Source organism: Eubalaena glacialis, chromosome 12 (assembly GCF_028564815.1).
Source record: "Eubalaena glacialis isolate mEubGla1 chromosome 12, mEubGla1.1.hap2.+ XY, whole genome shotgun sequence".
NCBI lineage: Eukaryota > Metazoa > Chordata > Mammalia > Artiodactyla > Balaenidae > Eubalaena > Eubalaena glacialis.
This window is the reverse complement of record NC_083727.1, coordinates 15,706,424-15,729,427: the sequence shown is the minus strand read 5'-3', so window position 1 is coordinate 15,729,427 and position 23,004 is coordinate 15,706,424. Positions and strand designations below refer to the sequence as shown.

General features: G+C 42.6%; 1 protein-coding gene across 2 annotated transcripts in view; it reads left to right on the top strand.

The window, feature by feature from the left end:
• PLEKHG1 (pleckstrin homology and RhoGEF domain containing G1) overlaps nucleotides 1–23,004 on the top strand; it is a 222,393-nt gene that overhangs the window by 4,068 nt on the left and 195,321 nt on the right. Inside the window, exon 2 of one of the 2 annotated variants that reach the window (XM_061207733.1) lies at nucleotides 1,782–1,900. The exons of the other annotated variant lie outside the window; for it this stretch is intronic. The gene's annotated coding sequence lies outside the window, so the exon portion shown is untranslated. The remainder of the gene's footprint in view (nucleotides 1–1,781; nucleotides 1,901–23,004) is intronic. 2 annotated transcript variants of the gene reach the window in all.

The following is a 23,004-nucleotide window of genomic DNA, read 5'->3' as shown; positions in this document are numbered from 1 at the left end:
TAAATATTGAATTACTGTTTGATGGAAAGCAAAAGTAGGCTGGATTCATGGATCCAAAAACTCCCTAACCCTCCTCTTCTTTCCCCCTTCCCACATAATCCTGGAGGAAGGGCAACTTCAAGAGTGTTAATGTTAGGCTATGCTTTTAAAAGATTCCAGCTACGCCCCCTTGATGTACTAAACTGATGTCTTTAATTAAGAAAGCTATTTGGGTAAGCTTTAATGACCAGGGTGCGCTGAGCCTGCAGAAGCCACTTATCACCAGCATTAGGAAGATCAAACCATTGCAGCATTTGGCCAAAAGCTAGCATGCCCTCAAGTGTGAGAAGGACATCTTTTAAAAAGATCAAAGACAAAGTTGAAATGTGTGTGAGTGTAATAATCGCTGAAACGTTAGAATTTTCATAAAAGGAATCAATAAATCTAACGTTTGAAGTGGCAAATAGATCTTACCATTGTCCACTCTGTGTCCAGTCACATTAAGCCCTGACTTAAATGACCTGACTCTGAATAGAAATGGAGGAGGACGATGAGAAGTTCTAGATCAGGGGGTGGTGAACCTTTTCCTGTAAAGAGCCAGATGGTAAGTATTTTAGGCTTTGTGGGCCATGTACATGCCTGTCGTATATTCTTTGATTTGTAGAAGGGGGGATTGGTTGTTTACATAAACCCTTTAAAAATGTAAAAGCCAATCTTTGCTTGAAAGCCATACAAAACAGTCTTTTCACTGGAAATCTAAATAAATGTTAGTAAACCAAAAAAAGAAAAAAAAATATGGCAGCCGTAGTTTGCCAACCGTGTCCTAAATGAAATATTCTGTCTGTGATATCCTTTACTATTTTTGTGGAGCCCCCAAATGATAAATTTCATAGGCTCTGTCTAAGCTGACTCGCTATAGACTGACTTATAATCAAATCTCCTGTGTTACTGTTTTTTCCAGTCTCTCTTCTTTATTTTCTCTTTACACTGGGCTTAGAGGTCTCTGTTAGACATAGCAATCAGTTTACATAGGAATGACAGCACCAAATTTCAACATTCATCCTTGAGTGAGATGCAGGACAGGGAGAGAAGCTCAGCTGGGATGGAATAAACTCCACATTGAAACAGGTCATTGATGAAGATCATTGATCATATGAAATGAAGTTCAAACCCCCCAGGATGGTACCCAAGACCTTCATGCTCACTTTTCTCCTAGCACCTTCCCAGGTATACTCTATGTCTCTCTCACTCAGGATAACTCACAGAGCCCTATATGGGCTGTGCTCTCTCTCACCAATGGTGGGATCCATCCATACAAAGTTTAAACATACATCTCTTTCATGGAGCCTCTCCTGATCTTATTGGGAAGAAATATGGGCCCCTGCACCTCCATATTAACACAGGACCTTACACGTGAAGCATATAGAAGGACAGAGAAATGTGGTGATGCCCAGTGGACAAATATTACCTTTCAAGTTTGGGAGAACAGTCTTATTCTTCTCTGTAGCTTCAGAGATCCTGCCTCACATCTTTGGACCACTCGCAGAAGCAGACCCATTTCCAGGCTTTGTATGTGATACACAGTATAGCATGCCACCGATGCATCTGGATTTGAAGTCAGGCTGAGCTGACATCTAGTCCTGGCTTCTCCACTTTACCTGCTGCCCCATCTTTAAAGTCAATAATAAGAATGACCTCTCAATTGCTAGGAATAAATGAGATTATTTTTCTCTGACAAGCATTTAGTTCAGGGTCTGACGTGTAGTGATTGCTCAATAAATGGCAACTTCTGTTCATTCCAGGGTCATCTATTGAGAACCTACTATCCCTGGAATGATGCCTGATGCTGCTCTAGGAATAGCAGTGAATACAAGAGCCACGGTCTCCATAGTGATATGATCAGTCAGCGGAGAGAATCAGGGTAAGGGATGGGCCACCGTAAACTGGTGCTCCAGGAAGCCTGTCAGAGAAGGCAAGGTTTGAACTGCAACTTTAACGAGATTGATGAGTCCCTGTTTCATCAAATCTAAGATGCTTTTGAAATACCCCCTTTTTTAATGTACCATTAAGAGAGAAGAAATGCTGTCAATAAAATTGACATAGTCTCCCGTAAGATGCATCCTTAAGCTGTGAAAAATGTGCATCTTAGCAGCAATGAAATGCATTAATATTAGTGCTCAATAAATATCCATTGAATAAGTTAGTGTTACGCCATGGTTGCATGCAAGGTTCAGCTCCGATGGTTTACATTGTAACTGAGTTTGTCTCTTCTGTTTCTTAGGTCTGAAAGATTGACTTGGAACTAGCAAAGAGTACAGTATAGTAAATTAAAGTATTGTGAGACATTTGTGATCCAACGTGCTTTAAAAATAGTTTAAAACATTCGCTTTGGTCATCTCAATGGGCAAAGTGTCTTGGTGACTCCTGTTGAAGTGAAACTGGCCTGTACATAACTTGGGTAGGAATGAAGTTGAGCAACTCTTGCAGCCGATAATTCCTTCTGGCAGCTGTCCGTAGAGATGTGTGAATCTTTAATGCACAGAAATGCCTTCCTCAGGGCAATGAAGGCATTAGCTGGAGCTTACTTCCTTCTGTTTCCCAGAATTAATGTAACATAAATACTCCTCTTCTCCTCTGTATCCCAAGGGGCTGATCATTCCTCTAACCAATCAGGTCCTCTGTGATAATGAAATGGATGGGGCTCCCTTTAGAGCCACCCCCCTTCCCTCCTCTGGCAAGTCTCTGGGTTTTCACAGTCCAACCAGCGTTCTCCTCTCTCTCCCCACCCTCGTCCTTGCTTAGAGAGTAAAACACTGCTTAAGTCTCTGCTTTCTGACCACCCTCTAAACTCTATCCCTCGTCAAGATCTTCTTCTGAACCCAGTTGGGAGCCTGCTCCAACTCTCCCCTTCTGTCCAAGATCTCAGCTTCTGGATGGATGACTCAATGGGAGCTTTGACAATACTTGGCTATTTCTGGCTGTAATAAAGTGTGCTTTCATGCTGTTTTGATTTTAATTTCAACATGTCACTCAAGTCCCGCACACACGTCGGCACGCCTGCCCTCCACACATGGTGAGCGTGCCTTTCCTTCTGCCCGCCTGCAGTCTGTTCCTTTGGGACACTTCCAGCAACTCCCACCCTCTCCCAGCAAAGTTCCCTGCCTGCACCCTGCCTGGCTGGGAAGGGTCTGTCAGCACTAGGCCACGGAGGAAGCAAATGCAGACCTTGCTCCCTTCCAGGCACATCCTTCCTCCACCTTCTCCTGTGACTGAAGCCCTCATGCTATAGGGGGTCTTTAGAACCCTTGCCAACTCTAGCTGAAATATGAGTCTTTGGAAACAAGTAGATGCAACGGAAAGGCCATTTGTAGGCATTCCGGGGATGCATATTAACCACGGTCCAGCCTTAAGATGATTTAAAGCTGTCTCCGACCTGTGGCTGGAATGCTGGTCGGGGTGGAAGGGGTGTGTGAAGATGCAAGGCCACGAGGAAGGAGTGGGGACCATCGCAGAGTTCAGCTTCCCATGGCCGTATGATTACAGGCAGTCTTCAAACACTAACATCTGTGCTTCTCTGATGTGCCGGGAGAGAGGAAAAAACTGTAATCTGGGGCATAAATATGCGATCCTGTGTTTATTCCCTTTAACCATGTAAACCTGTTATTAGCTTAAGCATCTAGGTCGTCCTTAAATATTATAGCTGCTTCAAAGGAGGATACGGTAGCTGGTCTGAAACAGCTTACCATTTAAGTATTCAGTTGTCTCACACTTAAAATTTGAATCAACTAAACATATGAATTATGAAGCATAAGAGTCAAAATCAGGAATATCGGATTACTGAGTAGGGTATGCAGAGGAGAAGCCTATTAGAGGAGACGTAGACTTTAAAAGTGATTTTTTAAAGAGAAAACGCTTTGGGAGTTTGGGAGTGCCATGTACACACTACTGTATTTAAAATACGTAACCAACTAGGACCTACTGTATAGCACAGGGAACTCTGCTCAATATTCTGTGATAACCTAAATGGGAAAAGAATTTGTAAAAGAATAGATACATGTATATGGATAACTGAATCATTTTGCTGTATACCTGAAACTAACACAACATTGTAAATCAAACTATACTCCAATATAAAATAAAAATTAAAAACAAAAAAAGAAAGAAAACCCTTCCTTTACCTCGTGCCCTTCACACCTTAGATCAGAGTTTTTAGAGAATTACTTGCTAAGGACTAATGAGGGTGAGGCTGGAAGGGTGATGAGATGGGCAGGGAACAGACAGGGAATGGGCGCCCAGATGGGCTGATGCGGATTGGCTGTGTCTAGGAAAAGTGCTTTGGGAAATATTTGTAAGCTTATGGAATATAGTTATGGAGCAAAATCTTGGTGGTCTTGGCTTTTTTCCATTTTTCTTCAGTGTCTGTGTGAGATAAATGCTTATTTTCCCCTTTCTCCTTTAACAGTTGTTTAAACTCTAAGGAATTGCCATTTAATCACAATACTTAATGATACTTGATCTTGACACTAAAATGGCAAGGAAAGCAATGTGAAAATAATGTTTTTGAGGCACGTGGACCCCTGTGGCCCATGGGTATACCAAACACAAGGAAGCATTACCTCGAGCAAGTTGGAATCCAGAGGATTTCCCAAAAGTGTCATTATTAAGAAGCACTCTTTCTTTCTTCTTTCTTTTCCTTTAGAACTTATCCTGATAGGAAAGCAAATACTATGAAGTTCTAAAAATCGAGTTGTGATGAGCACTGTCATAGCCACGCCTTTCAAAATCCAGAATCCCCCTAAAGGGCAAAAAGAGATTTGTTGCACTTTATGATCTGCCACATCAAGATGCAGTACTATCTAATCTGATCCTATAGTTTAAGAAATTTCCAAATAGGAAGTTAACAGGTGTTTGTTTTTACCTTCTTATATAAGTGAAGAAGAAAGCACCTTTCTGTGTTAGCTAAAGGCATAATAGCTAGCAATAACTATTTTAAAAAACCCCTTGCCTTCGGATTACTATTATGAGCAGAAAACATACTTTGCAAATATTCGGAAACGAAATACCATGCTCTTAAAAGAGAAAATTCTTACTTGATACTTCAGTAGGCATAATAGATATAGCAATCAAATCTAATACTTTCTTGCTTTCTTTGCTTACTTATTGTAATGCTAGTTCAAGCACTGTTTCTGTGACATTAATTATGGGAAAAATGGTGTGCATGGGAGAGATAAGTTTGTTTTTCTAAGGTCTGAATATTCAGAGTTGAAATGTGGGAATAGTCTGGAATTAGGCAGCCTGTATATGTCATTTGGACATTATTTGAAATGCCTGCTGACCTGGGGGTAAGACTGTATAATAAAGATATTGTGAGGCTTAAATGCATAATGTATATATAGCACCCAGTACATAATAAGCCCTTGATAAATAGTGGCTCTTTTACTATGTTTACTGGGTGTCACACTTAAGTTTTATTCCCTGCTACTAGACGTCTGGAACAATAAACCAACATGAAAATAACTGAGAAAAAACATCTCAGTGGTGGAAGAACAGCCTTTCTCCTGAGGCAAGAGGAACACTTTGTTCCATTGGTTTTTACTGTAGTAGAGACAGACTATACATTACACTCGGGAATTCAGATTAGAATTCGTATATTCAACAAAGATAATTTCCTGAATTCTGGGGATACAGTGATGAACAAAACAGACCAAATCTGGAGTGAAGGGGGAAAATCCATGTGATGAGTGCTTTAAAGAAAAGAAAAGAGGGAAATGGGTTGGGGCCGGGGAGTGGCATGCTATTTGCCTGGGTGGTCAGAAAGGCCTGTCTGAGCTGGTTACATCGAGCCAAGATTTGTATAATAAGAAGTGACCTTAAGAAAATACGAGGGAAGAACATTCTCGGCAGAGAGAAAAAAAATACGTATGGAGGCCCTAAGAGAGACATAAACTCCATGAGTTCTAGGGAAAGAAAAGCAGGCTGTGAGTGAACAAGGGGGGCAGAAGAAAGCCGAAGGTGAAGGTGGAGAGGGAGGTGGGGCCTGAATCTCGTAGGTCTTTATAATATTGAAGGTCTTTACCGTGGCTTAAAAGAGAAATAGCGTATGATACCCAGATGGTATCGCTTACACGAGGAATCTAAAAGCAGTGATACAAATGAACTTATTTACAAAGCAGAAACAGACTCACAAGACTTAGAGACTGAATTTATGGTTACCAGGGTGGGGCGGGGAGAGGGATAGTTAGGGAGTTTGGGATTGACAAGTACACCCTGCTGTATTTAAAATGGATAACCAGCAAGGACTTACTGCATAGCACAGGGAACTCCAATCAGTATTCTGCAGCAACTTCATTGGGAAAAGAATTTGAAAAAGAATAGATACAGGTACCTGTGTAACTGAATCGCTTTGCTGTACACCTGAAACTAACACAATATTGTTAATCAACTATACTCCAATATAAAATATAAAGTTTAAAAAAAAAAGCAGCGCCATGCAAAGCCACTGGAGGGTTTGAGGCAGGGGAGCGACAGAATCTGATTAATTATCTTTCAGTTGGGAGCAGCGGTACAGAGAGTATGCTGGCAAAGGCGGTGGGGAGACGCAGGTTGACTTGGAACTGGAATGTCAGCCAATTAGTTACTCTGCCTACTAGAAAATAATCAAATGAAATAGCTCTCAAAATATTCTGATTTAAATTTTCTGGCTCAAATAGTGAGGGCCTATTGTGTTTCAAAATAAATCCAGAGAAACACTGTGCAGCAGCCCGCCTGAGCCTCCCACTCTTATTCATATGCCTTCTGAGATTTATCTATTGGCTTTTGCACAATTGATTTAAAGTCACCCACCCAGAACTGGGCTCACAATCTCCATTTCCAGACCCACCTCTAACTTCCTGGGGTTGTTTCTTTTCCCTCCTTTTCCAATTCTTAGTTAATAGCACCACAATTCATTGGTCAGGACAAGCCATTTTTTTTTTCCTCTCCTGCCTTGTCCTATCAGTCAGCAATGACTTCCTAAACAGTTCTCCGTCCATATTCACTTATTCATGTCCCCTTCCCATCCGTTCAGATGCTCCTCGCTTGCCTAGCCCACTAGCATAGTTGGTGAGCCAGCATGGATTGATGTATCTAGATTACAAATCTGACCAGTGAACGTGTTGTCATAGAGGCCTCTTCTAATGGCTTAACCCAACAGAAAGGTTGACAGTAGAACTTCAGGTGGAGATACAAGTCCCAGGTAGAGAGCCTTTGGTGTTTCTCTGGTCATGTTTTCCCTCTAATATCTCAGGTCGAATCCATAGGCAAACTGGGCTCTTCCTCCAAAATATCCAGAATCCTATGACTTCTCACAGTCTTCACTGCTGCCACTTGGTCCGGGCCACCTGCTCTCTCTGCCTGGATTGTGCAGTAGGTTCCCAACTGGTCTCCTGGCTCAGCCCCACGCCCCCTCAGCCAAAGCGATCCTAATTCAGACTCCTCTAATGGTTTCCCATTTCACTCAGAGTCAAAAGCCAATCCACGGAGCGGCCTCCGAGCCCCCGCAGTGGGACCCCTGCCCCGCGCTCTCACTCTGATCTGCTTCCTGCTGCCTCCTGCCCACGTGCCCACCCTCCCCCGGCTCGCCGGCCCCTCTGCTGGTCCCAAATACACCAAACAAGCCCCGGCCTCAGAGTGTTTTCATGACCTCTGCCTGGAACATTCTTCCCTGGATATCAAAGCTTTACTGTCTCACTTCTTTCAGTGCCCTGCTCAAGTGTCCCCTTATCAAAGAAGTCTTCCTGATGGTGCTCTAGAAAACGGCAGCCTCCGTACCTCGGAGGCCGCTGTAGCCTTCTTACCCTACTTCATTTGTATGCGTAGCATTTAAGAACACTTAACAAAGGATATAGTTGTTTCTTGTCTGTTCTTCCATGAGGAGAGAGGCCCTGTGCTGTTCACGCTGTGTTTCCAATGTTTTCGAACAGTGCTCAGCACAGAGAGAAGCTTCACTTTTCGAATAAATCAATAGCACCTCGGCAATTGCCACCTCTTGCCTCGAAGTCAGGTAAATTCTGGTTGCAGTCTGATACTGTTGCACCATGTTCTAGAACGAGATCAGTGCCTAAGGTGTTGTGTGCGGGGGTGGGTGGGTGTGTTGGAGTAGAAGTGGTGGAGAGCCTGCCTTATGACTCCACCTTCCCCCACCCTCCATCCTCCCTCCATCCCTGCCCACATCCTCCCTCCATCCCTGCCCTCATCCTCCTGGGCTTCGGAAGAAGCTTCCCTTGGAGGTCCGCCTGGGCCTCTTGCCTGCAGTGTCTGCTCTCTAGCACCAGCTCATCCAGCCCCGAAAACCTTACTCTTGGCTGTTCTCCCCTATCTGCCTTATTCCTCCACAGTACCCACGGCACCAGTCAGAAAGTATCAAGGCAACGCTTGATATTTAGGTCTAATCTTTTACCCTTCCTCTGTCCAGATGCTACTTATCGATCGCAATAGGCGGTGTGGTATGACAGTTAAACATTCAGACTCTGGCACTGGGCTACCTGGATTCAAACTGGGTTGCATCACTTAGAGTTTTCATGACCTTGAACAGACTTTTAGCCTCCCTAAGCTAAGGGGCAGCGACTTACAGATGAGGGAAACAGCACCAGCTTCTGGGGTTATGATGAAGATCAAAGCCAATCATTCTTTAATATGTTTGCAAAACCTAGTTCCAACATGAAGAAAAAGTCAGGCAAATGTTCGCCATCGTTTTCATTAACATTTCTTTTAAATGGGCCTCTTTAAGAAAACTCAAATTGCTCTTCTTTCTCAGAAAACCGCGTGTCTTTTAATTACCATTTTATTCAGCTTCCTGTGTATTAAGGCCTTATCTTGATGCAGTTATCAACTCATCCAGGTCTTACTAACTTACGTGTATAAAATAAATAAATACTGCTTGCGTGTAGAAATACTGTATTTATCCACCCTCCTCTCAGCATTTCCCACTCCCTTCCCTGCTTTATTTTCCTGATGAGCACACATATCTGCCTGATAGATACGCCAGGAATTACTGTTTATCTTTAAAGCTCCGTGGAGAGAGGAATGCATCTTCTAATTAAGGAAATTTCCAACTAAACGCAAGTAGAGAAAATAGCATAATGAACCCCCATGTATCCATCTTCCAGATTCAACAATTATAAACATTTTGCCAATCTTGTTTCATCTGTTTCCCCATGAACCCCCTTCCCCACCTTTGAAGTAGTAAAAGCAAATCCCAGATATCATGTTACTGTACCCATAAATATTTCAATATGCATTTCCAACAGATAAGAACACACTTTTCCATATCACCACCACACAATTAATACACCTAATAAAAATAATAGTAGTTCCCTAATGTCAACTCTTTCTCTGTCCGTAGTCAAATTTCCATCAGAGCTGGAGTTTTTTGGCCTGTTTTGTTCACTGCCACATCCCAAGTACATAAGACACACTGTAATATTTAAATGAATGCGTGGCTAAGTTGTGCTCTGAAATTTCATTTTTGGAAGACAATTCCATAAAAATATGATAAATGGTGATTGTGATCTTGGGCTAATAAAAGAAAGCCCGCTTGGCTCATAATGTCAATGTCTTTTAATGAGCAGGTACCTTTGGAGTTCTAACTTGGGATAGGTTGTCTTTGAACCTGCCTCTCTTGCCTCGGAGGAGTCTGAAATTCCACTCCTCCTCCCTTCTTGAACAGGAAATGAAGTGAGCATGGTTCATACTTTTAGAGTTGAATGGACTGCCTTTTGAATATGAACTGTACTACTTATAAGCTATTTCTTCTTTCATAAAATGGAGGAGAGTTGTAACTACTGTGGAGGGTAGTTATGAACATGTAGTGGATAAACTGTTTCACAGTGCTTGGCCTTTAGCAGCTGTTTAATGGACGGTTGTGCTCTCTCTTTTGTTGCAAGCCACTGTCATTGGCAATTTCCAAGGTGAGAGTTCCCAAGCCAGGGGGGAAAGGCCCCCAGAGGCTGCTTGGAGGCAAGAGGCTACCAAGCAGAAGCTTGCTCTCCACAGTGCTGCCTTCCCAGGCCTCCCTGGCCCTCCGTCCAGACTCTCTCTCTCTCTCTCTCTCTCTCTTTCTGTCCAGATTGGCTCTTCAGTTTTTCTTGCTTTCGCTGTGGTCTACTGTGCAATGGCAAAGCAGTGTTTTGGTTTTACTTCTGGGCAGTACTGCTGCCCTTTTGAGGGTCCATTTGAAGAGCTTTAACTTCTAATGACACTTTAAAAAGTCCTCATAATTCTACCTTCTCTTTTGAGTAAACACTAGACAAAAATAGTTCCATAAAACTCAGGTTTTTGTGCTCTGCTGTCACTGTAGATGGTTGTATCACCTCTCCAAAATTAGAGCTCTATTTCTACCAACCCCTGAATGAATGACTGGGGCACACTTTAGATGCCTATCTAAGTAAGATTACTGTCAGGCACATCGGGGTCCCTAATAAGTTCTGAGGTCATAACCAGTCTTGTCAATAACACATCACTTCTCATACTAGGTTTAGATGCGAGGTTAGTCTTCCTCTCCGTCATTGGTCTGACACATGGAAGGGCCTTCTCAATTTCATGATTTGAAGGAGTTGCCCTCCATTTCCAAGACCACACCTTGTCCTGAGACAGATTAGCCTGGAATTTGAGGTGAATAAAGCTTTGGATAACCTATAACCTCAGCAAAGCTCAGTCCCTTTCCACAGCACAGAGAGTTTCAAAGCATTAGCTCTAACTCTGATAGTTTTGTACCCGAACATACACCCTTGAGCCCTTTTCTGCATGACACGTCTGGGTCCCCTCCCCTCCAACGAACCCCCAAGTCCACGCAGAGTTCTCTTTGCTCTGACTTGGCCTCCTTCACCCCTCTGAAAGCTGCCATCTGCTTTATTTCCCTTGCTCCTCCATCACAGCCCCTTCTTCTTTCTAAATCTCCCCAACGGAAATCTGGAAGTATGCATATACTTAAATTCTCACAACAGGAAAAATAATACAGTTGTAAATTCACAGAGGCTAGAATTTTTTGTGAGAAGAAACAGACTGAAGAGGGATTGCAGTGAGGGAAGTCTGCTATAAGGAATAGAGGGGAAATTCTAAATAAGGACCAAGGAGACTGGAAGGGGCAGGGCATCTGGGCAGCAGGTATGGGGAGAATGAAAGGCAGTGTGAGGGCGAGAGTGGTGGTCATGAAGCTTTACCTCTGGTTCCCATTTGCCTCCTGTCTTGTAGTTCCCTGTTGTACCAAGGAAGTACTGACTAGCTCAGGCAATGTTCCAGAGGCTTTGCATGTATTTACTAATTTCATGCGCACAAACACTTTGAATATGTGCAATCATTCCCATTTCATAGATGAGGAAACTGAGGTGTAAAAACAGGTAACTTGTCCAAAGACACTCAGCTAATCAATGGCAGCCTCGGATCTGTGCCCAACAGACTGGCTTCAGATCTCATGCTCATAGTACACTTGGGGTATGAGTTAGGATTGGACCCGGCTGCAAGGGAGGGGGATGGGGGACACAGGACTTACAGGTCTGAGTAGGTCCAAGACTAGTAGGGAGCTCTCTACTCATAGGGACCCAAACTCCCTCTATCTTATTGCCCTGAGAGATGTCATCTTCATTATGGGTGGCTATATGCAGTCGGCCCTCCGTATCCCCAGGTATCGCATCTGCAGATTAAGCCAACCGAGGATCAAGGTTGGTTGGCTGAATCCGTGGACGCGAAACCTGTGAATTCAAAACACGTGGGTATGGAGGGCTGATTATATGTAATGTACTGCACCATTTTATACAAGGAACTTGAGCATCCTGGGATTTTGGCATCTACGGGGGCCTCCTGGAACCAACCCCCCGATAATACTGAGGGACGACTGTACCTAGTTAAAATTAAGGGTTGCGTTATTGTTGAAGAAAAGAGTGGCAGGTTGGGATACAACTCTCTTGATAAGAGAAAAGGAAGATGACATTGCAAGGTGTGCTGTTCCAGAGGGAAGGAGCGCCAGCAGCCAGAGTCTCTGAACTGTACTGCTTGAGTGCCTTGAAAAGCCATGGCTCATGGTAGCTACTAAAGTATTTGACTGACTCTTCGGGTGTCTTCTCTAAAGGGAAAAAAAAAAAAAAATGTTTAACATCTGGCGGGATGCCCCACTTAATTACAAATAAATATTACATGCTAGTGTTTGATTAACAACTGGGCATTTCCAACAAACATTTCCTCCTGGCAAGGGCTGTTTACTAACAGAAGGTCAGAAGCAGTGTCTTCTGGAGAGGAAACTTCTAAAGATGCTAATCATCATAGGATGTCAGTCATTCATGGTGACATTAGGAAACAGCTGAAAACTGATAAGGTCTACTTGCCTCCTTCAGCTTAGTGTCTTGTAAGAACTTGCTTTTCTGTCGAAGAGTTGTACCAGTCAGACTCTTGCTTGAAGGGCTCCACATTTGGACTGAATTAATTAATCAAAGAACTGATTGAGATTGCAGTATTCTCAATCTACTGTGATAGAAAAAAAATGGATAAATGTGAAGTTCTACAATTAAGACCTATGTTGAGGGAGGAATGATTTAAACAATAGTGAGAGGATTAGAAAGAAAATCAAGAACTTGGATAACAAAGTTTTTTACCAAGATTAAGAATTTGAAGAAGTGTAGTTGAGTTAAATTGTATATTTTTCAGAAATTTAGATTCTGTGAATTTTCCTCTATTGCATGTTCTCAGAGAATTACAGGAAATCCTTTCTAACAGGGTATCCTGAGTTGAAGGGTTTGTTAAGTCAAAAAAACACTCATTTGGTGGTATGCGTCTGGTGAAGATTATAGAATCCATTATGCTTCACTGAATTTGAAGAACTACAATCACTTTAATCACACTTGTTTTCACGGTGGCCCAGAGAAGAATTAAGACACTTCCTTTTTCAAAAGTTTTTGCTAAGACAGCGCTTTTATTCTCTAGTTGAGTCAACAGCATTGTCTTCTATTGGAATTCCAAAATCAGACTTGATGTCCTAGTGAAATTTAAAAGTAAATTGATGAGAAGTAATTAACCAGTTAATTACTAGTGTGACAAAATAAACTTGTGCTTTAAAAGTGTTTTAACTACTCAAATGGCTGGGGACTTTCAGAAGAAGGCTATTGGTTAATGTGAAGCCTTGGTAGTACAGAACTCTAAGTCTCCTCGGCAACGTTTCCCGTAGAACTCAGTAAGGTTTAGGTCTAACTTGAGATGCCCAAGAAAATTAAGAACAGTGATGCTGATGGCAAGTGGAGAATAAAGCTGCCAACTGGTGTGAGTGCCCTTGTGAGGCCAAGCTGCAGAACATTCACCAGGGTTTACAAATGCAAAGGATTTCCTTCTATTCTCTGAGGACGTTTGACAGACAAATGATTGCAGCTTACTGATGGGCATATCAGCAAGCATTGTCTTGAGGAGGGCCTGGGGTGTGGGAACAGGTCTTAAGCAGTGATAGAAAGCGAATATGGTGTGTGCTGGTAAATGTTTAACGAACTATGGGGGTAGGTAGCTCTGTGTGTGTGTGTGTGTGTGTGTATGTGTGTGTGTGTATACACAGGAGACATACATATGCATATGTACATATAAGTTTATGACAAATTGTAGTAATATAAAGGATGAATAGCACGTAATGTGCAAATAATAAAAATTGATTCCCATAGAATGCTTTTGTTGATGTTTGCTGAGCTTCTTATATTCATAACCAACCTATAATAAATGAATTTAGTCTCAACATTAATGTTTGTTAGATATTTTCTTTGACATTAATATGACAAAAGTGAAACAATGGAGATTATGTCAGAGCTTCACACTTTGGTCAGTGACGTGAGACTCCTCTGCTGAATTGAATGCTGGATGACTGTTTCCTCATTTTTTGGTCCTATTTGTACAGCGTAGCAGCTTCAGACATAACACCCTTTTATGTTTTAATCTGTATTATTAACATTTTCTCCAGCACTTTCTTAGACATGAAGAGAACAAACCAAAGCCCAGATTTGCAGCGTTTGCCAACTTCCATGGTGTAAATATTCGCACTGTGGCTACTTTCAAGCTACCAGAGTTGGGGAGAAATATGTAATTATTAACCATTATTATGATATTTCTACCATATAGATAAAATAGACATCAATAACCTCAAGACCATAGGTAACAGTAAAATATAGTAAAATAATAAGTGAGGCGTTTTGAGCATTTCTACCTTTGTTTCTAATGCAGTTTATTTAATGTTAAGATTACATTATTTACATTTTAATGATGACTTTAACAACTGGCTCACAAAATTCCTGAAGTTTAACAGTTGGTTCTTGTGAGATGCTAAGGAAAAGAGCGTTGAGTAGGAGCGTGTCAACTGTCACAGTGTCCAGAAGCATCGGGAGAGTAACTGAGAGTGCGCATCCGGGAAGTTTTTGACCTGATGAAATGTATTTTGAAAAGCAGTGGTGATTTTCCTCCGAGTGTGGGCCAAGTGCATTTATGTAACTGAATACAGGTGGTCTCCAGGTTACTAAGGACAATTGCGATCCAAAGGGTGGGACAGCCCCTGCCCAGCCATTGATGGAGATCTCTCACTGGTTACCTCAGGCTTTTTACTTACTCGGGGGCGAGGGGAGTAGCAGCAGAGGGAGAGTAGTCTGTGAAAAACAAGGGAAGAGGGAACTTCCCCGGCAGTCCAGTGGTTAGGACTTGGTGCTTTCACTGCCAAGGGCGAGGGTTCAATCCCTGGTCGGGGAACTAAGATCCCACAAGCAGTGGGACGAGGCCAAAGGAAAAAAAAAAAAAAAAAAGACAAACAGTAGAAGAAACTGTGGAAAGTAAAATACAGTTTAGACTTGCTCTGGGGACAGAGCCTAGACCTTTTGACTCAAGTGATGACTTTTCTCAAAATTCTACCTATTGAGAGATCCATGTTTGTTAAAGATGGGGGGGATTCAAAGGTCATCTGTACTCTGTGCTCAGGGTCCCTCTGCACAGCCTCAGCACTCCTGCTTGTTGGCCTCTCCCACCTGCCCTCTTTCCCATTCTCTCCTCTTCTGCCCTGGTAGAGAGTTTCCCAGCTTTCTCCACCTTTGCATGTGCTCAGAGCCATCACTCATCTCAGCAAGAAGACCTCAGAATTCATACTCCCTTAGAGGGCCACAGACGATTGTAAACACAGACCTATTTTCTTGACACATTTTCATTTGAATTAATTCAGTGTTAATTAATTAATATTCATTAATGTTAAATTAGTTCAGCTTTATTCCTAATACCCACCGAGCCCCTCTATACTAAGGGAGAGGATGACGAAGTGGAAAGGACGGCAGTTTTGGAGCAGGGAGCCTTTGAGGACCTAAGGGCGGCTTTTACGGAGCAGGTGGAGAGGTAAAGAAAGTAAAATGCACGCTTCTAGATGCCTTCTTTCTTCAGACATGAAGGAAGAAATGTTCTTTTTTTTTTCCCTCCCACTTCACGCTGCCCACAGCTCCAGAGACCCAGGGCTCAGAAAAACTCCCATTTGCTGCTTGGACTGCTTATAGTTTTTGGCATAAATTGATTTCTTTTTCCCAAAAGATGTGTTTTGAGTCAAGGAGTTTCTGTAGCATTAACGCATTTAAGCTGCTGTATTGAGATTAACACTGACACTTACGCGGCTGTGTCTTCTCTATAAATGCCACGTTTATTTGATCACAATCACACAGTCATCTTTATATTTTTATTGTATTTATTTTTGGGGTCTTTATTTGTGTTTACTTTCATTGTTTATTTTATTGTCTGTGTTTTTATAATTTTATTGCGTTTTTAATCGGAAAAGGGATTTTTGTATGTGTGAAGGGAAAGAAAAACACCGATTCCAATTGGGACATTAGAAATAGTTCTAGACCTGTATTGCTCAAAGTTGTAGCCCGGCCATGGGCAGGAAGCCCCAGATGTGGGCAGCCCGCCTGCATTCTCCCCGCAGGAAGACGGCCTGACTCAGTGGCCCTCCAGCTCTGCCAGCTCCTGGCCACACCCAGGCCAGACCCGGCAGGTCCTGATTCCTCAGGAGATTGCTGCAGCCTCCAGGCCTGTCCTTTGTCCCCCCAGACCCCTTCAGTATTTGTGCAAGCAGGGAAGGGCTCTGTGTAAACACTGTCACTCCCTCTCTGACAGTTGGGCACTCCACACCCTCTTAATCCAAGTCGGGGTGAAAAGAGCCAATTGTGTGTTCTGTTTTGCTTACCTTTTAAATTGCCAGATCTTTTTGACTGACTAAGCTTTTTTTTTTTTAAGTTGTCTAGACTTCTGCTGTAATGAGGAGTGGGTGTGTGTGTGTGTGTGTGTGTGTGTGTGTGTTCATTCAGTAAATGTCTGTGTGCCTCTTCTATGCCAGACATCCTTTATTTGCTGTGTAGGCACTTAGGGTACAAGGGTGAACAAAACTGAGGACCTGCGCTCTTGAAGTTTGCATTCTCTGCAGGTGACAGATATCAATAAGTAAACATCAAATGTTATCAGGATTGACCAGTGCAATGAAGAAGAATCAGGCCAGGGTAACAGGGTAGAAAAGGAACTCGGATTGGGGAGGGAGGGCACTTTTTCTTACTGTTACCCAGATATATCTCATCTGTGGATGTTAAAAGTGGTAGCCAGAAGAAGTAAATAAAACTCTGCCATTTATCCTGTCTGTGTAAGGAAAAGAAAAGCGTCCAGCTTCTGTTTCTCGGGTTGAATCTCCAAGGTTCCTGACTTCAGTTTCTGGGCCTCAGTTTCCTAATGTTAAGCTGCAAATTTAATAATAGTAACCGGCTCCTGGAGCTGTTGCAAAGAGTAATATGGAGTTAGTGCTTGTGACGGGCTTAGACCAAGGCCTGGCGCGCAGTAAGTCCTCGAATGGTAGCGCTAATACTGTACAATAACGATACACGTGAGGATCTAGCACTTGTGCCAGGAGGCTGTGTTCCAGAAGGTCAGGATGTAGACTGCTGCTTTGCAGGGAAGCAGTAAGCGAGGAACCTCAGCTTCCCTCTTTGTAAAATGGGATCCTCTTAGACCACTAGCCTCAGACGGTTTTGTTGTGCAAATCAGTTTAAACAACGTGAGAGCAAAGTTTGAAAACTGGGAAACACTATTGGAAATACCACTACAGATGGTGGTACTGAGCACTCATAGGGCCCAAAATAACCTATGTAAAGTCTCTAAATATAAATGCTATCAAAATACACATCATAATTATTTATGTTACACATCATGTCCTCCTTCCTTTATGATGCTTTCCCTTTAGGTGACATCTCGTCTCGGGAACACCCTATAATTCACTACGTGTTGGCATCGGTAATGCCTTATCACGTTGTGCTCAGGTTCAGCTGTGTTATTAGTGCAGTTGGCCTTGAGCGCATTGGAATCCAACTCACATTTGAGCCTCTCTTTCCCTTACTGGTCCCTCACACGACCCCCTTCCCTGAGAACTCTGTCCACCTCTGGGGTCTGCTTGGTTATGCCAACCTGCACTTCACATTATACCAGGTGGAAGGAAGCAGAAAGCCAAATGAGAATGGCATACTGTGAGGTATCAGAAGTATACTGTTGTTAAATACGTGAATCTCAATAAAAACAAAAATGTTATATGAATATTTATTATATATGTATAAAGCACTATTCCAGATGCTACATGGTGAGTGGTAGTTTTAGCCCCAAGATAGAGTAGTAGTTTGTTATTCTATGTACAGTAACAAAGAGGAAGCATTCCCAGTGACAGACTTCTTTGGAAATGGCAGAAATGAGAATAACTGGAGCCACCAGGCTGTGTCCCAGGGCAGGGGCAGCGTGGTGGGGCACCCATCCTGTGCCCTGTCTCCCCACCTCACCCCACCCCCGTGGGGCAGTCTTTGGTGCCAGAGCTTCTCAGAGAGCACTGAGCTACCTCAAGAATCCTACCCCCCTTCTCCGGGCCACTGTTCTTGAGCCAGGTGACTCAGCGGGACCCACCAAGGAGATGCACACCCCTCACCGGCTCGCCTCTCCCCGGCGTGGAGTCCATAAGACCCTCTCGCCTCATGCCCTCCAGACAGGTTTTGTTAAAGGGAGATGTTCCCAGAAACTGTGTTATTGGAGGTTCATTGTAAGTCATGCACATGGGGTTTTACCACCACAGGAAGTTGGAGGCTTTTTCCTGAAATCAGAATAAGAAATCAACAGAAGTTAGTTTCAGTACCTCCTAAGTGCCTAAAAGTGTGTGAGGCCCTGCTAGGGGTTGGAAAAACTAAGGGGAATTTTATAGTCGCACCCTCACTCTCCTAAGGAGAAAGACCTTGCCAACTGCATTGTTTCAGCCCCTCGGACAGAGAGGAGGTGGCACTTCCTCTTGTTGGCCAATAGATATGGAGTCTTAATTAGCATCTTTTGTTGTTCTTCTGTAGGAAGTGAGTGAGCCAGCTTGCTGAGGCCACTTCTGTCATTTGTTAGGTATGTCAGGGACACATTCTTGAAGTTTCACTTCTCTTCCTCAACCTCACTGTAGTGTAATTCATCAAGTGACACTGAAGTCACATTTGATGTTATCGTGCCCTAAACCACACAGGTGCAGCCAGAGAGAGGAAAACAGATGAGGAGATTTTTTTTTTTCATTTTGCAAGTTAAATAACTTTGGGGGTGGTGGGGGGAAGCATCACATAGTTTTGTGAGAGCTTGTGCTGTAGGGCCAATGACAATACCATCTTTGGTAGTACTTTTCGAGGACGTGGTCACCGTTCTAAACATTCTTTAGTAAAAAGCATTAGCAGGGCACTTGGGGTTTTGTTCTTAGCTACATTTCCCCCATTCCCCACTCTTTAAAATCATTAGGATCTAGATCAGCGGTCTTCCATGGATGGTCTAGGGGCCCATAGTTTTGCCTTTTTACTCTCTTCTGTCATGAGGGTGCAGTGGTGTTTTCCAAAGACGACATGACATACGCTAGCACAACAGGCTGAACGCAGAGGGAGGTGGGAGAATCCAGCTGTCTTTGTAAAGCCAGACGTTCAAGAGACTTAGAAACTGTAAAACAATGCCACTCTCCTTACGAAATGTTTTTGGGTTAAAAAAATATTATTTTTTCATTAAAATGCGATTTATATGAACATGCCATGGATTTACAATGGCTCTTTTAAAATTAATACATATTTTGAACTTTTTTTAGCTTTAGTTTCTAATATTTATCATATCTCATATGATAAATATTAGAATTCATAACCCACATCATCAAAAGCTCTCTGGGGTTCTCAGTAGTTTTTAAGAATGCAAAAGGAGCCTGAGGAAAGGTTGAGAACCACTGACCTAACCATGGAAGAGTTGGAAAGGTCTGTGTTTCCCTCTTCCTTAGGGAGGGAACAGGCAGTGCCTCGGAGGGTAAATCCCAGGTGGAACCCCGCAGAGATTGCCTGTGCCTGGAGAATTTATTACAGATTCTCACTCAACCCTTCGGCCCCTGTGAGAAGACCCTGGCCTCTTCTTCCAGTTCTTTCTCCCATCACTGCCCTGTTCTCAGCCCTGTGTTACAATGCCTGGGACTCGGGTGCCCTCCTGCTCCTTGCCCTTGGGGTCCTGTCACCCCAAGGAACCCCTGCTCAGGAGGACCCTCTCTCCCTCCCCATCGCCTCAGCACCTGAACCTCAACTTTCCTCTTTGCTACGTTCTTTCAAGGAGAAGACAGTGCCCACCTCACAGAGTAGCTGTGGAGAAGTGAGTTCATCTCCAGTGTTTAGCACAGGACCTCACACAAAGTCAGTGCTCGGGTGCTGCCTTCCACTGCGAATCAAATGATTTAATTCACTTCCGTTCAGATTACAACTCTTGGTGGGTAAAGGTCTTCCGCAGTACGTAGGGCCTGGAGACCACGTGACTGCTGCAGGACAGTCTCTTTAGCATAGTGATCGAGGCTTCATCCTTACTTCAAACAGAAATTTGGGGATTTCTGTTTGGATGAAGGAATGGGAAATTTACTGAAAACTTTCTATAACCCAGTCACTTTCCATAGTTTTGGTTTTCTTTCTCAGTTGTCACCACAATCAGCCTAACTTCAACAGTGGCAGACAGGGTTAGCTGTGGTCCCCAACGAGGAAATGGAAGGCCAGAAGGAAGGAACTTGCTTTGCACCAAGGAAGGAACCCATATTTGAAACCCAGCTTGTCTGAAATAAAAGCCCATAATTTTTCCATAACAACCAAATGTAATGACTGAGCCTTGATTGAGCTGTAGGTCAAAAAAAACGATAACATATTCTTAAGATAGTATATTAGTTTGCTAGGGCTGCCATAACAAAGTACCACAGACTTGGTGGTCTTAAACAACAGAAATTTATTTTCTCATAGTTCTAGAGGCTAGAAGTCCAAGGTCAAGGTGTCAGCAGAGCTGGTTTCATTCTGAGGCCTTTCTCCTTGTCTTGCAGATGGCTGTCTTTTCCCTGTATCTTCACATGGTGTTTCATCTGTGTGTGTCTGTCCAAATTTCCTTATCTTATAAGGACAGGAGTCACATTGGATTAGGGCCCACCCTAATGATCTCATTTTAATCTAATTACCTCCTTTAAAACCCTATTTCCAAACACAGTCCCATTCTGAGGTACTGGGGGTTAAGACTTCATCATGCAAATCTGGGGAGATATGGTTCAGCACATAATAGACAACTGGTTAACTTTGAACATGGGTTGGATGTGAGACAGTGTGAGGGAGCTCTTGTTACTTTTCATAGGTGCAATCATGGATTGTGACCCTACAGGAAAATGTCACTTTGGGGGGGAATGCATGATGAAACACGTAGGGGTGAGGAGTGATATCTGTGCCTTACTTTCAAACAGTTCAACAACCACAAAAAAAGTTGTAAGGGTGATTAAAAAAACCGCAAAAGACACCATAATGGGGACAGACTCAGAGAGAGTGTCTGCAAAACAAGCAGTAAATGGGTTTTACTGTCCAAAATGTATGAGAACTCTTGCAGGTCATTAAAAAAGACCCCAAAAAGGCCCTTATTTTATTTCCAGGAAGGAAGGGTGTATAGAAATATTGCATGTTTTCCCAAAGAGAGGGTGCTATCCACTCCAGAGGCCTTCAGGCAAAGGTTCAGAGTCCCTTGGCCTGGCTGAGTTTCAGCGTGGTCTTTCCTGAAGGCTAAGCATTGAACACTTTGGCTTTGAGAGATCTGTCCAAGTTCTTTTGCTCAAGAGTCAGTTTTGATCTCCTGTGTGTTTCTGTCTGTGAAGGTCACTGGGAAGTTGGTTCTGTTCACTGCTTTGTGCTCTTGAGTGAAGGGGAAGCTCCTACAACTGCTGCACCCATGTTAGCTAACTCACCACTTCAGACCTTGCAGGGCTCAGATGTACCCTGTTGGCAAGTTTTTTTGGGGTGTGTATGTGTGTGTGTGAGTTTGCTTTTATGTTTTAAGGTTCAGCTATGATACCAGCCAGGTATTATGGTATATGCCTAAGATAAGTAAAGCTCTTTGAATAGGAGGTTATCAATTCCATTTCAAAAAGCTCAAAGGCCCAATATCAAAGAATTCAAGCCTATTGATTAGTATGCTTGAGGAACAATATCCCATCATTAGGAATAGTTCAGCTTTTATCCTGAAATGCGTGTGTGTGTGTGTGTGTGTGTGTGTGTGGCATTTTTACCCTCAATTTAGGTCAAGGCTATAAAAAACTATTTACAGTTAAATATCTTTGCACTCAACTGTTAAACTCAGGAAAGCTTATGAATGAAAAGTAGCAAATAAAACATGCTTTGTAGTGAATGGGACGCTTTGAGAGGCAGGGAAGATGGAAAGTCATTGTCTAGACTCCGCGGTGTGGTGAGTTCTTTGTCATAGATCAAGGGGAGAGTTTGCTCCCAGACCCTGTTTCCAGAGAAGTGATGTAACAAGTTAAATCAGCAAGTCCATAGCCAGACCTGTTTGTTTATACCATGTCAAATTCTGGACAAAATATTTATATGAAGAATGAAAAATATTTATGTCTTGAAAGGCATTGTTGAGGCAGACAGCGATGGAAAGAAAGTTTTTAATCATTTTTCTTCCTGAACTCTATTAGAAGCTACAAAATCTGCTTTGAAATGACTCACACAAGAGAATCAAGGACATCATTCTCTCTATCTCTGAATCTCGCTAACATGGCAACAATCTCTTCCAAATTGAAAATTTTTCTTTGTGCAAAAGTAAGGTTATCATGGTTTCTTCCATTAAGAAGAGTGAGTATTTCCACGGATTACTGTGGCACAAATTTCAGGATTGAAGAGAAGGAAACGTGAGCTTACAAATAACAGTGGTCTTTAAAAGCAACAACAACAACACTAGCATCATTTTTGAGAAGAAAACTGAAACATCTGGTTTCCTTCTGGGAAACTGCACTGTTTTTTTGACCTTCATCTTTAAAAAAAAGTCTTTACTAGTCTAGTCTGCATGTATGAAGTTAAAAGAATTACTACATATCTGAAAAATCCAACATCAGCAGATTGATTTTGTTTATTAGGATTACAGGGTTAACAAAATTGGATATACATGTGTCCTGCCTGGCAAACTGAATGTAAATATCTCTGTCAACATACGCTTGCCACAATTAGAAAAGACTTCCACAGCACTATTGCCTTGAGCATTACTGGAGGAGTTCATTGCCATCTGCGATCATCAGGAACTTAAATCCCAGATTACATAGATAATAAACAATGGCTGCTTTGTTGCCTTCCAAACGTGGTGCTGTGCGATAGGCAGGGAGTTCTATGGAATGCAGGCTTTATTCCATGTTTTAAGAACAGATATAGGCCTCCATTAATATTTATTTTTAATGATATCCTTGTAACCACATGATAATGGGATTTTTAAATAGAACCCGTTCTGGTACAGAATTGCAAATTTAACTAGTCTGATGTCCGACATATGGGAAACAGGCTGAACCCAAAGTAAATGTTTTAAAGGTTTGGTAATACTGGAATGATTGTCTGAGGAAATGCTGTTTCTGTAGTAAAATTGAGCAATTAAGCCATGATTTAGGCATTTGAACGCCCACTTTTAGAGGTTTGAAATGTAATGTGTTTC